At 37.4% G+C, this 16,009-nt stretch overlaps 1 protein-coding gene across 1 annotated transcript in view; it reads right to left on the minus strand.

Moving 5' to 3' along the window:
- LOC149079218 (phospholipid-transporting ATPase ID-like) overlaps positions 1-16,009 on the minus strand; it is a 67,311-nt gene that overhangs the window by 51,029 nt on the left and 273 nt on the right. The gene's annotated exons all lie outside the window — the stretch shown is intronic.

The raw sequence follows: 16,009 nt of genomic DNA on the forward strand, positions 1-16,009 counted from the left end.
TATACATAATCACTGAGCATTTTGGTAAAATTTCCCCTAAATTAATCACTTTTACCGGCGTTTATGTAAATTAGCGTCGTTGGTAAATTCAGTAAGACTAAAAAAACTTATCACCCTTATATACCGATGATTATGCATAATACCTATGCGTTGTATCGTTGGTGAACATTATAAATTGTACTTATATGATATACTATACATGATAATTTATACATATATTGCATCATTATATCGGGGAACGATCGCAAAATTTGTTATCATTACATCGGGGTATGACTGTATTCATCACACAAACTAGACTCATTTGGAATTTTTTTTATATTTATAAAATTCACCAATTACACTTGGGTATTATGCATAATCACAGATAAAGGATATACATTTTAAGTATTTATCAAACCTACCAATGACGCTTGGGTATTATGCACGTGAGCACCCGGGTTCAAACCCCACCCTCTCCACAGTGGTGGTCGCGGACGTTGGTTTTCTATGGTTTAAAACTTCCAGGTGCAATTTGAGCTGATCTCCTTGTTGAAAAAGAAAACTCCATAGAGAGCTATAGGGCCTACAACGGTACAATTATTCAACCACCATACTTCACTCATTGTTTGAAAAATCGATGGCAGATGGCAGCGCTATAACAAGCATTACACAGAAACAACCTCCACTTTATGTATACAAAGCATTACCCAGGTCTTCTTCAACCACTTGCTTGATAGCACTTCTTTGAGACTGGGTGGCGCGCTATAATCTGGTTAAGAGGAGGAGGTATTATGCATAACCTCCGGTGAAAGTGATAACTTTTTAGCATTTATCGAATTTTCCTACGACGCTTGGAGTATTATGCTTATTTGCCGGTAAAAGCGATAAATTTATAAAACTTATTAAGACGATTGGTAAGTATGAATATTTACCGGTTATTATGCTTAATAACCTATTTACCACATTTACCGTAACACAGGCATCAGTTTGTTTTCCCCCAGTCCAAAGACGAAGCTTATTCCCCTTCATGCATAAACCATGCTTCTCAAAATTCTGTGACCCACTTCTCCCTAAGTCATAGTTCATCCACGACAACCCCAGAACAGGGCCGTCTTAAGAGGATCATGGGCCCCCGGGCCAAGTGAATTTTCTGAGGTCCTACCAGGTGAATTCTAGAAAATTTCAACCAAATTTCATTTCTGTGAGGCCCTTCTTCTCTTGAGGCCCCTCCCCCCGGGCCGGGCCCGGGTGAGCCCATGCGTTAAGACCACACTGCCCCAGAATAGTTCAGTAGGTATTCTCTGCATCGATGAAAGAACCAATTCAAAGCAGTAAGAACAGGAACACAATATCGCCAGCGCCCCGATAAAGGTTGGTGGTACTTCCCTCCTCCCTCCCGCCCCACCCCTAGGATCCGCAACACACACTTTGAGAACCACTGCCGTAAATAATACTTCCAGAAGATCTAGAAAAGTCTGTTTCAACTGCTAATTTTTTCGTGTCCCAGATCCTTTATAGTATACCTATAGGTTCTTTGCCAAAAAAAAAACGAATCTGCAATCACTCAATTAATAACCAAATCACTAGCAATAATTACACTGCCCCGTGGGAAGCAGTATTAAACCAAGTGTAATTTTCGAATCAAAGTAATGTTGCCAAAAGCAAGAAAGAATGTTTCACCAATTTTACGCCTTTTTCTTTTTTGATAAAAAAAAATCGTTCTTTTTTGTTGGATGATAGGAAAAACTTTGTTTCCAATATATAATAACACTAATACATACTGTAATATCGCGTGGCAAGTTGCCTTTTGCGACCGTAGGGTGGAGCTGCCGATTGTTGGCCGCTGGTAAAAAAAGGGCGTTGCCATTTTCTTCTCGATAAATACCGGTCGCAGAAATCTTGGCTCTTTCCTCAACTCCCCCCCCCCCCCGTTTTGCACGGCGTTTAATTATTTAAGATTCCTCGATGCAGAGTTGCACAGGCCACCACTAACTACTTCCATTGAATATATGTGTGTGTATGTGTCTGTCCTCTTTCCTTTCTTCTTTGTGTAAAAGGATTAAAGACATTCTCTCTCTCATGCTATATACATAGAGAAGAGATAATAGAAGCCTTATGGTGCATTTCGGGCGACCCTGGAATCCGCCGGGCTCTCGATAAACGAACGCCCGTTATAAAAGGAGTGGCCCCTTTTTCCCTAACAGAATTTTTCCCTGGCCAACCCCAATGAGTTTTGACTAACGATGAAACTTTTATTTTACATTATTCGCAACCGAGTGTTGACGGTATTGAATTTTTAATGTCGGCGATATTTCTTCTCTCTCTCTCGTCGTCTTCTTATTCTTATTCTTTTTAACGTTTGGTTCTCGGAATGGAGTTTTGTTTAATCGGGAAACACCGAGATTTGATTTATTCGTCCGGGTCACGGGGGGATGGTCCGAATTTCAGGCTATGGATTCAAAAGTTTTCGCTTCTCAACCAGAGGTGTATTGTTTGCGGTTTTGCCGCCTGTGGGTTACATGAATTTTGTAGCCCTTCTCTCGATCTAGTTTAATTTCTTTGCCACTCGTTCCTCGAATTTGCCGCCCCGTGCTTGCTTCCTCCCCCCGGCCTGTATTTAGAACTTTTGGTCACTCATGTGCTTACGTACTCTTTTCATCACTCACTTGCTTGCCTACTCTTTTGGTCACTCACATGCTTGCGTACTCTTTTGGTCACTCACATGATTGCGTACTCTCTTGGTCACTTACATGCTTGTGTACTTTTTGGTCACTCCCATGCTCACACTCTCTCTAGGTCACTCTCATGCTCACATACTCTCTAGGTCCCATTTTTTGACCATTCACGTGCTTGCATTGTTTTGGTCACCCATATGCTTGCACACTGTTTTGGTCATTCACATGCTTGCCCACGCTCTAGGTCACTCTTTTGGTCATTCACATGCTTGCATTGTTTTGGTCACCCATATGCTTGCACACTCTTTTGGTCATTCACATGCTTGCACACTCTTTTGGTCATTCACATGCTTGCACACTCTTTTGGTCATTCACATGCTTGCACACTCTTTTGGTCATTCACATGCTTGCATTGTTTTAATCACCCATATGCTTGCATTATTTTGATCACCCATATGCTTGCACATTCTTTTGGTCATTCACATGCTTGAACACGTTCTAGGTCACTCTTTTGGTCATTCACATGCTTGAACACGTTCTAGGTCACTCTTTTGGTCATTCACATGCTTGCACACGCTCTAGGTCACTCTTTTGGTCCTCCACATGAGCATGCGCTTGCACACGCTCTAGGTCACTCTTTTGGTCCTCCACATGATCATGCGCTTGCACACGCTCTAGGTCACTCTTTTGCTCACTCACCTGCTTGCACACTCTTTTGTTTACTCACATGCTTGCAAACTCTCCAGCTCACTCGCTGGCCTAATCTCTCGCTCTCTGGACAGAGGTGGATTCGTGGTTATAAAAATTTTGCCGCCCTTCTGCCATTATGTACTTATTTTCTTGGCCACTCATTCCTAAAATTTGCCACCTCTCCGGACTTGCTTCTTTGGGCTACAGCCCGCTGAGCCCCCCCCCCCCCCTTCCCCTCTAAAATTCCTGGGAACCCAATATTTATGATGGGCATAACTTAACAATGTTACTTTAAAATCGATCTTCATCATCATCATAGGTCAGGGTTCTTCAACCTTTCAGACATGGTGGGCCATATTGAAACTTGCCAAGAGACCCTTGGGCCAACAGCTCATGTAATTTAGTGACAAATCGGAGACCAATCAGACCCCGAGTTAAACAGGGACAAAAATAATTGGAGACTTATTTATTATGGAAATTATTTATTTTTTATTTTATTAATTATCAATTCTGATATAAGTTCTGAAATATTTTTTTCTCTAGTTCTGAAGAATTATTTTATTATTAACTGATTAAATTAATTCTGAGATTAATTTTAATTTGAAGTCACTTTAAATGATTCTGATTGGTTGAAAAACCTGAAATTCAGTTTTTTAACCAATCCGTGTTCATCATTTATTTCGGAACTTTTTAATTATTTTATTTTTTTTCTCAATGTAATTTGAAATCATGTCTGTCAATAATTATGGAATTATTATTTTATTGATTGTGAAATAATTTCTATCAGAAATTACGAAATTGGTTCTCCCTCATTGATTTATAAGTTATTTCTTTTCACCAATTCTGAATTTATTTGTGTGTGTGTGTGTGTATATATATATATATATATATATATATATCCAAAATTCTAAAATTCTTTCATTAATTTCGAGTTTTCATCAAGCTTTTCCGTATTTATTTCTTTCATTTAGTATAGAACTATATCACTCAATTCCGAAATTATTTTTCATTGATTCCGAAATCATTTCTCTCATTGATTCTCAAATTATTTGTTTCATTAATTCTCAAATTATTTGTTTCATTAATTCTCAAATTATTTGTTTCATTAATTCTCAAATTATTTGTTTCATTAATTCTCAAATTATTTGTTTCATTAATTCTCAAATTATTTGTTTCATTAATTCTCAAATTATTTGTTTCATTAATTCTCAAATTATTTGTTTCATTAATTCTCAAATTATTTGTTTCATTAATTCTCAAATTATTTGTTTCATTAGTTCTCAAATTATTATTTTTTCATTAATTCCAGAATTAGTCTTTTTCAAATGTTTTCAACCATTTTCTGAAAATGCTCGGTGGCCACGACAAAAAGCTTTGAGGATCAAATGTGGCCCGTGGGCCATGCGTTGAAGACCCACTGTCATAGATGATGAAACTTTAAATCTATTCTTTTAGCGGCAATCAGAAATCATCAAACCCACCCCCCCCCATTAAAAAGTCATATGATTTTTTTAATTAAGTAGGCTTACTTCCGATTTTCATCAGGTGCAAAGTAAAGGTTATAATGAAAAATGTTCCATTCAGAAATCAACTTTACAAATTGTGTGATTTTGTCAATGTTAAAATAAGAGGCTTATATCGAGGCGGGTTAATCTCGTCAATGCCGTTTAAAGGGTTAAAATTATACATTTCTACAGTCCTAGGTCAACTCAGTGCAAAGTAAGAGAAATCTAAGAAAGCCAATATGCTTCAGAAGTTCAAATCCCCCACATCAGGGCATAAGCGGGTATAGACTCCTTGAACCGGGGGGGGGGGTGTCTGCCTATGCTAATATTACGATTTGTTCACTAAACGGGTCAATCGTCGTCGTCCCCTGTATCCATCTATGTATCAAGGGCGTTGGAAGTACAGTCGAATCCCGTTTTAACGAATACCGTTATAGCGAAATTCTTGTTTTAACGAACACTTTTCTAATCCTCCGGATAAGTTTACATAGGGACATTTTTAAATAACCTGGAATTCCTTTATTACGAAATTTCGTTACAACGAAGTGATTTCTACGGTCTCTTGGAGTTCGTTATAACAGGATTCGACTGTACTATTTCGGGCCTTTAGGTGCTATGCTTAAGCTTTATGTACGATATTTTGAACTTTGAATTGATGCTGGGTTTATCGGCTTCACGCCACTGCATAAAATGGCCCCTTTGTTTGGAAAACGTAAATACTGTGAAATGCCTATTTGTATATAATAAAAGCATGCATTTTTCAAGTACTGTGATTGTATCCGCAAAAGAGAGGTTCTACTGTACTTAGTCTTCATTCAATTTTTTTCTTCATTCGGAATTTTCTTCCGGAGAAATTTTTTGAGTTACTAACCTTTAAAGAGAATTTAAGTTAACAGAAATTGATTGAAATAACACATAACGGTATCTTCTTTCGATATATCAATTTTTTTACGAAAATATTAATTTTTTTTTTAAATTTTGATTGATTTACAAATACAAATACAACGCCACAACAGGCAAATTGCCCAACGAGGTGGCTGACTTAAGAACATCATGGATCCCCGAGCCATTTTTTTGGAGGCCCTACCTACTACTGCTACACCATACATGCACCCCGCGGAACCCCCAACGAATCGGTACATGCGGGAATGTGCGTGTACGTGTAGTGAAACCTGACGTGAAGTTTTTTTTGTTTTTCTGCAATGCTTGTTATGTGTAGTGCTGCCATCTGCCACCAGTTTTTCTAACTATGAGTGAAGTGTTATGATTGAATGATTTATCGTTGTAGGACTGTTGCTCTCGGTGGCGAGACTTTTTAACGGTGAGATCGGCGGGCCCGATATACTCTGTTTGCGCCTTGAATTTGGGAACCACAGAAAACCAACTTCAGCCGACCACCACTGTGGGGTTCGAACCCGGATCCTCGCATCGCGAGTCCGTCACTATAACCACTCGACCACCACAGCGGCACCAGGTTGGGGACCAAAGGGGGGGAAGGGCTCATTCCCCTACCCCCCGCGTACGTCTCTGCTTTAGGGTGCCCTTAAACAAAGGTGCCTCTTCGCAACAAAGAGCAGTTGTCTCGATACAATAGAAATTTCGGTGTGCTGCAAAAACGTTAATACACTTTTTAGATATTAGTAGTCAGTACTTAGATACATTTTGTTTCTTATTTAAAAAAATGGGATTGATGGCATGTCTTTATGAGACACTTCTCAGGGCAAAGCACCATGAACTGAAATATTGAATAAATCGATTCATGATGTGTCATGATGTTTTGATATTGAAAAATATGAGCGAGATTTTACATACGAGACAGATTTATTTGAATATTTTAAACACACATACTGTGCGTCAGACATGTATGTGGTTTCATGAATCTACATTTGACATTGCTAAGTGGCTTAGAGTGACAATCTAAACAGACTCATATCCAGTGGAAACTGAAATACAGCAGCGCTTTTCTCTTTACATTTGAAAATGTCAGATTAGCCTCAAATATAGCCGATACCGGAAGGTATAGTCCCTCAGGACCGGGAGATGGATTTGGAAGGAAATCATTCTGGTTATTTGCTCAAGATCAGTCGCAATGTTGTAAATCGAAAACGCTCATAACAGGATCTTGAAAATCATAGAAGAAAATTTTGCGTTTGAATACAATTAACCGTTAAGTACAGAACTATTTGCATTTCAAGCTCTGATTCCACTGGCAGTTTAGGTTTGAATTTCGATTCTATTGACGCTTGTAAGTTTAGAAGGGGTGTGACATGTCGACTCAGATCCCTGAATTTGGCGGTTAAACTAACCAGCTTATGCCCGCACCTTAATGCGCTTTAAATTCCATTTCGATATTGGGATATTTTGTTGAAATTGCACCAATTAAGAATATTCCAAGAGATTTTTTAAATACATCAACAGGAAGTAGGACACTTGTCGTGTCCTCAGTTAAGGATGGGAAAAATATGACGACATATTTGAAAAAAAAAAAAAACGTTGAAGTGCCTGCCCTCTTAACGCATGGGGCCACCCGGGCACGGCCCGGGGACCCATGGTGGCCTTAAGACGACCCTTATTAAACTGTTATCTAAATAATCTATTACAAAAGAATATGAAAAGAAAGAAACGGTATAATGTCGATAATATAAAGTTGAAGATGAAAGTACCCGCGAGATAATAAAATACACCAATTGTGCAAGAGAGTTCATTTCTAAATCAGAAATGGCTTCTCGAGAATTGTCCACAAATGGCCAATCTCTGAGTAGGGTTGTCACCTACACATGCTAAAATATACAGCATCTATCTGCTAAGCAAAAATATTATTCAATGCCAAATCCCCGCTGCACCAAAATGAGTTAACCTGGTATGAAACAATTCGGGTTTCACAAAATTCTCATGGAGATGGCCCTAAGCCAGACTTTCCAAAGGCCCTTCAATAGTGAATTTATAGCATGAAAAAAACAAAAAATGGTGGTGATTGTCCCGGGCCCCTGGACTGGAGCCTTGTCAGTCCCATTCTTGGGAGGGGGGGGGGGGGGGGAGGACTGATCAAAGCCAAACGGTGCAAGCGCCCAGGGCCCTAACATCTCCATTTTCATCATAAACAAGTTTAAATTCTCATCTTACTGAATTCTTGAACGGTGTTTATAAAACTGAACAGGGTGACGAATCATAAAAAATTCAAATGCTCTAGCATATTTCAGAATCCATTTTGAAGGCAATCATGTCACTGACCAAGTCGATGAACGGGCCTTGGGAAGAACTGGCCGTACTAACCTAATCCCACTTTTTTTGGTCATCCACAGCCCCGCCAAGATCTACAGTTTGATTGGACTAAATTTTAGCGATGTTTAAACGAGTTTGGCAGAAGCCCCCCCCCCCTCAAGAGTAGAGTTGAGGGGGGGAAATTTACTTATTTATTTAAGTCAATTTCTAACAATTCACAATGGCGACAGGACGTGGCACATAATGTATGACAATAACAGGTTCGCTTTTTCTATGGCGCCATGGGTTCAACTGATTTATTGCCCATAGACCACATTTCATTGATAAATCATCCAACGATATACATACCACAGAGATCATCTGTGCCTGTACTTTGGCAACGTGTGGAAGCATTGTTATGGACATGTTTTTCAGTCATCCGTTGGGCATTTTGTCTGTTGTGGTCTTTGTATTTGCATTTTGCACTTGCATTTTCATCTGTATTTGTATTTTTCCGATGCTAAGACGCATAATATCAGTTTTTCCAACCCAAAACGAATACCGAAAAATAGAGATTTCTTTATGCAATAGGACTTATAGTTTTAATAATTAAATTTTTTTTCCGCGCCACATAGTGTATATCGCTTATAATAACTCTTGTCCTTCGTAATAGTGAATTTTTGATAAGAAGCAGTGTATTTTTCCAGGTTGGGAAAAAGTTCAACATAGCGGTGGAGAATAATTTATTCAACACCAATAATCACATGTGACAGATATTCAACAGCCAATAAATGCATGTCCCAAATATACCAGTAAATTTAATTCAAATTCAGCGGTGAATATAGCATGAGTTCAAGTTTGAAACTACTGAAATTTAATCCTAAAAACGTTCATGTAAGAGTGCATTTTCTTATATTTTATAACTGAATATATCTCGAATTCAATAACGGATAAACCCTTAATTTAACAGTTCACCCGAATCCCGTTATAACGAAATCCAAGATACCGAAGATACATATATCACTTCGTAATAATGAAATTTCGCTATAAAGGAATTCTATATTTTTCGATTTTTCCTATGTAAATTTATCTGGGAGATTAGAAAAATTTTTGACAAAACGAGATTTTTTTTGCTATAACAGTATTCGTTAAAGCGGAAATCGACTGTATAGAGGTGTACCATAAATTCAACAGCAAAAAAAAAACATCCTAAATTCATCAGCAAATAAAACATAAATTTTTACATAAAATCAATTTATATAAAATAACTAACTATTAATTTATATAAAAACTACAATTTATAATACATAATTTATATAAAACATAAACCGTGAATGCATCCTAATTTCAGCAGCGAGTGTATTTATGGACGAATTTAATTATGGACACGTTACATACCAAGCTCATCTCAGTGGAATAGAAAAGTTCTATAACTGATACTTCCTGATTCCGACAGACCAGTCACGACCCAGGCTCTGTCCCTCCCGGGATATAAGCCTTTTACCCTTGCGGGTTGGGTCACGCTGGACTACTTCCTGATTCCAGCACGAGTATATCCTAAATTAAACTGCGAAAATGCCGTGAATTTTGGGATTAATCGTGGACACGTTAAATCATAAGCTTTAAGTGAAAACAGATGTATAAATAGATAGATAAATGTTCCAGATTCTGCCACGAAGCTGGGCTGAAAGTGATCGCGGCAACAGAATATATCCAAAGGCAAAAGAAATGTAAGAAAGCTGTAACTGATATTTCCTGATTCCAGTATATATAGTGAGTATATCCTAAATTAAATTGCAAAATGCCGTGAATTAGATCGTTGACACGTAACATCCTATAAAGAAAGTTTGATTAAATTTCACCTCATTTATCATTTTTACCGGCAATTATGCATAATTTCCAAATAAAGTTGGAAAGCCTGATTAATATGGAAAAATTTATAACCTTTCTTCTCTTCATTAAACCAGTTAATTATTTTCACCCGTACACTGAATATGTACACTACACATATTTGCAATAGAAATTAAATTAAATTAAAATAACTGTGAAGAAGATAAAAACATTCATAACATTATCAGTCTTGTAATGTTAGCTTTCTTCACAGCACCAACAAACCAAAACCAACATTATCATTCGAATTCACCATGCTGGAGTATAGTTACATGCTGAGTTAATTAAGTAATTAACTGACGATTTATCATATTTACCTACACGAGCTTGGTGTTGAACGTAATCTTAGTTGAATATGATAATATGAAAATATCGTTAGGGGAGGTTCCACTGTATATCACTGATATTTCCTGATTCCAGCAGCGAGCATATCCTAATATACTGCGAAAATTCCGTGAATTTGGTTGTGGACATGTTATATCCTAAGCTTATCAGTGGGAATTATTAAGTGCTATAGCTGATATTTCCTAATTCCAGCAGCAAGTCTGTCCTAAATTAAACTGCGAAAATGCCGTGAATTTGATTGTGGACACGTTACATCCTAAGCTTATCAGTGAAAATAGAAAAGTGCTATAACTGATATTTCCTGATTCCCACAGCGAGTATATCCTAAATAAAACTATCAAAGGGCCGTGAATTGTAGGCACGTTACATCCTAAGCTTTTCAGTCAGTAGAAATAGAAAAGTACTATAACTGATATTTCCTGATTCCAGCACACAGCGAGTATACTGAATTAGCGATTATACTAAATTAACCTGCGAAAATGTCGTGAATTTGATTGGGCACGTTACATCCTAAGCTTATCAGTGAAAACGGAAAAGTATACAGTATAACTGATATTTCCTGATTTCATTAGCGAGTATATCCTAAATAAAACTATCAAACAGCCGTGATTTTGATTTGTACGCGTTACATCCCAAGCTTACATTTATATATCAGTAGAAATAAAACATTACTATAACTGTGACATTCTCCTGATTCCAGCGAGTATATCCCAAATTGAACTATCAAAGGGCCGTGAATTTGATTGTAGACTCGTTACATCCAAAGCTTATCAAAGTACCATAAGTGCTGATATATCCTAAAATTTAACAGTAAATGCTACAAACCATAAATTCAACGTAAACAAAAGCAAGAGGACACATCCTAAAATTCACATATTCATCTCATCTTAGAATTCAACAGTTATAACTATTTAAATATTTATTTTTAAATACAATACACATGTGTCAATACAAAAGCAAGGATCCAAATTTTATAGAAATGCAAGTTTCAGGTTTCTATCCTGTTTTAAATTAGAATAATCGAAAAAATAAAAGTGGTATTCCATATTACCCGAACTTCCTGTATAATCTTTGGCTGAAAAACTAAATTCCAAAAAGTTTATGGGGGTATAATATTCAGTTGAAAACTAAAAAAAAGCGCAAAGAATTTTTATATGAATATAAATTTTAGCTGAACAGAATTTTTTTTGATCTATATCCATATGGAAAATGGCTTTTTTGCTCGCAGTAAAAAAATTTAAAAATTACATTGTTACATGGTTACGGCTTTTTCCTTATCGTAAAAAAATTTCAAAACATATAAATTATCATAACTTTCAACTTACCGCATTAAAAATTGTTGAAAAATATTATGTGAACTTGACAAAGGGGTACATATGAACATAATTATAATAAAAACCAATTATAGAAATATTTTGAATGCAATTAATATAATGGGTTACCATCGGAAATTGTTAGAAAATATACATATAGATATAATTTTAAGTTTAAAAAATTGTAGAATATAGAAATGAACTTAGTTTGTAGCTTACTATAAATAATTCTGAAAATTACCTTTAAAAAATTATAAAGAAATTTATGTGTGAGTATTGTTCCTGGCTAACTATCGAAAATTTATAAAAAAAATAAATACGAATATAGTTTTTTTTTGGCGTACTGACACAAATTAAAGAAATCTGTAAATTTATATAATTCTTTCTTACGGTAAAAAAAAAATAATAATTACATGGTATATACCAGGGGTGACTAACTTCTTTCTGTTTGCGGACTAACATAATGGTCAGCTATAACTTCGCGGGCCACATCATGGTGCAACTTCGTTGTATAAGCCGCTCCATTATTAATTGAATTAATCAGTTAGTTATTAAATTAATTTCGTAACTATAGAAATAAGAAGTTTGTAAGCTGTTTGTTTATCAAGAAATCTGCTGTTGGTACCCGATAGAGTTCAAATAATGATCACAAATTTAATTTTTTCACGGTACTTTTACCTTGTCGCGGGACGCACAAAATCACTTCACGAGCCCAGCTATTGGCCACACCTAGTATATACGGTTTAAAATTGGGGGGAAAAATGTACATAGTGATAAAGTTGAAAAATTGTAAGAAATGGATTTGAATATAAATTTTTAATGACTATAAAAACCTTTTTAAAAACATTTTTTAACTGATATAATTAGTTTTTTTTACTGTCAAGATTTTTTAAAAATATTTATGAACATAATTACGAGGCATGAAGTAAAAACCATTCAAAAACTTATATAAATAATATTTTTGATACTCTGTAAAAAATTTTTAGTATATGTATGAATATAATTTTTGGCTTACCCAGTAAAAAATTGTGATTTTTTTTTTTAATTTTTGTTGGGTCCTAATTAAACCTGGGTTTTCGAATTCATACGCGAGAGTTTCATACGACGAAAACAAACAAAACAAAAGGAAAGTTGAGTGTTGCCTTGGCTGGACTGACTAGACAACTGTCACACCTGGACGAACGCATCTTCGCGCGTCCATCTAGCCGCCCACCCACCCGCGGCACCCCCCAGTATATCAAACGATCGATTATCATACATGGGATGGAACGGAGATGTATATGATGATGTATGTGGAGCTTGGTGCGCGGATTGAAGAGGGATAGATAGAAGGGTGTGGGTCCTCACCGGGGTCCCCACCCATTTTTCCAACTGTGACGTCACGGGGGACCCTCAACTTTCGCCCACACGTCGTCTCCGGTTATTGGAAGAGGAGAAGAAAACGGGATCGCGGTGGGATAATAATAATAATAATATATATGGAAAAAAAAAATCCCTTGCATGGATACATAAGAGTAGGTGCCATCCATGGATACGGATGGATATGGGCACACGTACGAGATGGAAGAACCATCCATCCCGTATCTTTTGGTAGTGAAGGAAAGAAAGAAGGGGCGCGGTCCCGGCCTTGGCGGGAAAAAGACTCCGCCCGTACGAAAGTGGGGACCCTACAACCATTCAGGGGGGTGGCTTAACGACTTCAAGAGAGGAGAGGGTGACCCCTGCGGTACACCACCGTTTCTTGTTTTTTTTTTGTAAATTTTTATTTATCCCGATTTCTTGGGGCCACCATTGCCAAAAAACGTCTTTTATATAGACTGCTTGACAATCATTAGAAAAAAAAATTTGGGTGAGAATCCGTGTCGGGCCCTCAGAGATTTGTGCCAATTGACCACACCTTATTATACTCGGGATGGATATATGCGACATGTCCGCTCTCCTCTCTCTCTTTCTCCCTCCACATCATCGCCATGTTCTCGTAAAATAGGGATTGGTGGAAAGGGGGGGGCGAGAATTAAAATGACTAGACTGGGATGGGATGGGGTGCTTAATATCCGAGTTATTGCAACACATAACAACACCCTTTATAAATTATTATTATTAATTTATCATGTCCGAAGAGAATAGGGGTCCCCACCTTTTGCACCTTTGAGGACATTGTAATGACCGCGAGACACGGCAACAAAATAACAATAGTTATCGTTGGTGGGTTGTTGAACCTCAGCCAGACTCATAATTAGTGTTGGCGATTGTTGAGAGAGATTCAGTGCTGAACGAAAGGCGTTGTTAGTTTGCGGATTATTATTTGTTTTCGAAGATTATCGCCGTTATCAATCGATAGTTTATCAATCAGATCCAATTTATGAGGTCAAAGGATAAAGTTGGCGGTTTATTCACTCATCTCAGTTCAATAATTTCTTAATATGCATCGGTATTACCATGTATTTCTTATATGTACTCATTCGGACATTGAGGGATGTTAATAGTCATCCTTGCTAGAAATTCGTGAATTCACGTGCTTCCTTACGAAAATTTTGTCCATGTCTAATTTTTTCATAAGCTTCTCCTTCCCTCTCTTCCAGACCGTGTTCGGATGTCCCTTGCGTTAAGATAAAACAAAGTACTCCCAATTAGATGCTAGTCCAGTATTTTCCCACTGTACGCCCCAGCACTATTGGGTGACGTGAGATCCAACAATTTTGTAGAAAAACTATGTTAAAGTAATAATAGGTCTCCGATTACCATAAAAATCTGACAAAACCACTTTTAAAAAAATCGCTGAAGTACCGTGGAACATGTTGTTGTAGAAGACACTGTATCGAAAACTGCCATCTCCAATTCCAAAAGTGCCGTTCCAAAGGCTTCCTTGTTTGCTAGAACATTCAGTGGAGCCCGCCCCACCCGTATTGATTTTAAATTGAATATGTGACGTAAAATATTAAAAAAGTGTAATGTTGAATGATTCCCGAGCACCTCTAGACTGAAAATCTTTACCCCTCCTTGAAGCCTCCCCTTTGTAGGGGCATTGGCACAATCCCATAGCATGGCAAAATGGATCATTGCTATTTCCGATCTCCCCGTTAAAAAGTCTCGCTAACAGACCCACAAACAGCACAAATTCAATCATAACACTTCACTTCTGAAATATAGATGGCAGCACTGAAAAATTAAACGCAACACTACATATGTACTCTGTGATTGTTAGGTATACACACAGTTACAACTCACTAGGTAGTAAATCGCCCACAAATGGTGATAGACCTGAGTTGTGCTCGGTTTGAAAGAAAGGAAAAAACAATCATTGCTATTTAAGAAGATAGGGGGGCTCCAGTTCCTAGCCCCATTCTTAGCTACTGTGGTGGTCGAGTGATCACAATGATGGACTTCCATCGCGAAGACCCAGGTTCAAACCCCCACTGTCACCACAGTGGTGGTCGGCTGAAGTTGGTTTTCTGTGGTTCTCAACTTCGAGGCATAAATGCAAGCCGATCTCCCCGTTAAAAAATCTCGATACAGAAAGCAACAGGCCTACCACGACACAATTATTCAACCATTACACGTCACTCATAGTTTGGAAATAGATGGCAGCACTATAACAAGTATTACACATAAACAAACCACGTTATGTTCACAACACGGACACGCACATTCCGACATGTACCTATTCGTTAGGAGTTCCGCGGAAGAATATGGACAAGGTACGTGTGTGATTTAGTAGTAGCCTCATTCTTAGAAGAATCTTCTGCTCCCGTATTTATTGTCTCTTACGCTTCTGTGAATTTGACTATTTTACGTCAGCCTTTCCCAACCCAAAGACTTTTGTACAATTTCCGCCTGAAAATTAGCCACCCCCCCCTCAAATTGTTTACGCGCCAAGCCCGGGAGGTCTCCAAACTTCTTGACGCAACCGTGGGTAAATCACCCTGTAGTTCTAAACCGAGACAAGTATGAATGCCACACCTATGAAATACCATATCTTTTTTTCATGAAGTGGGCTTCCGATTTCCAGCAGGTCAACATCCACTAGGAAACACCCAACAACTGAAAACTCTCTAGTAGGTGTTGAGCAGGGGCACATGCTTTGCCTTCATGCACATGCTTCCCCCCCATAAGAAAAAAAAAGTTCTTTTGCAACGTCAGCTTTACAAAATCTTTAGGATCGTCATTGCCGAAATAAGATGTTTTTAAAACTTCCATAAAAAAAAGTATAAAATATATACTTGAATATATACATTATATTATTTCATTAATGGATGGGTTGCCAGATTTCACAGTTCAAAAACTGAAATATACGACACATATTACTGAGCATGCTACCAAATAGATAGCCAAATCCGGAATAAACATATCCGAATAATTTCTTATACGCACATATAGGTTTCCAGTCCTTATTCTAATACGGTAATAA

This window comes from Pholcus phalangioides, unplaced genomic scaffold (assembly GCF_987345545.1).
Source record: "Pholcus phalangioides strain wild (caught in Gottingen) unplaced genomic scaffold, Ppha-v1.0 ptg000012l_1, whole genome shotgun sequence".
In the NCBI taxonomy this organism is placed as follows: Eukaryota; Metazoa; Arthropoda; class Arachnida; order Araneae; family Pholcidae; genus Pholcus; species Pholcus phalangioides.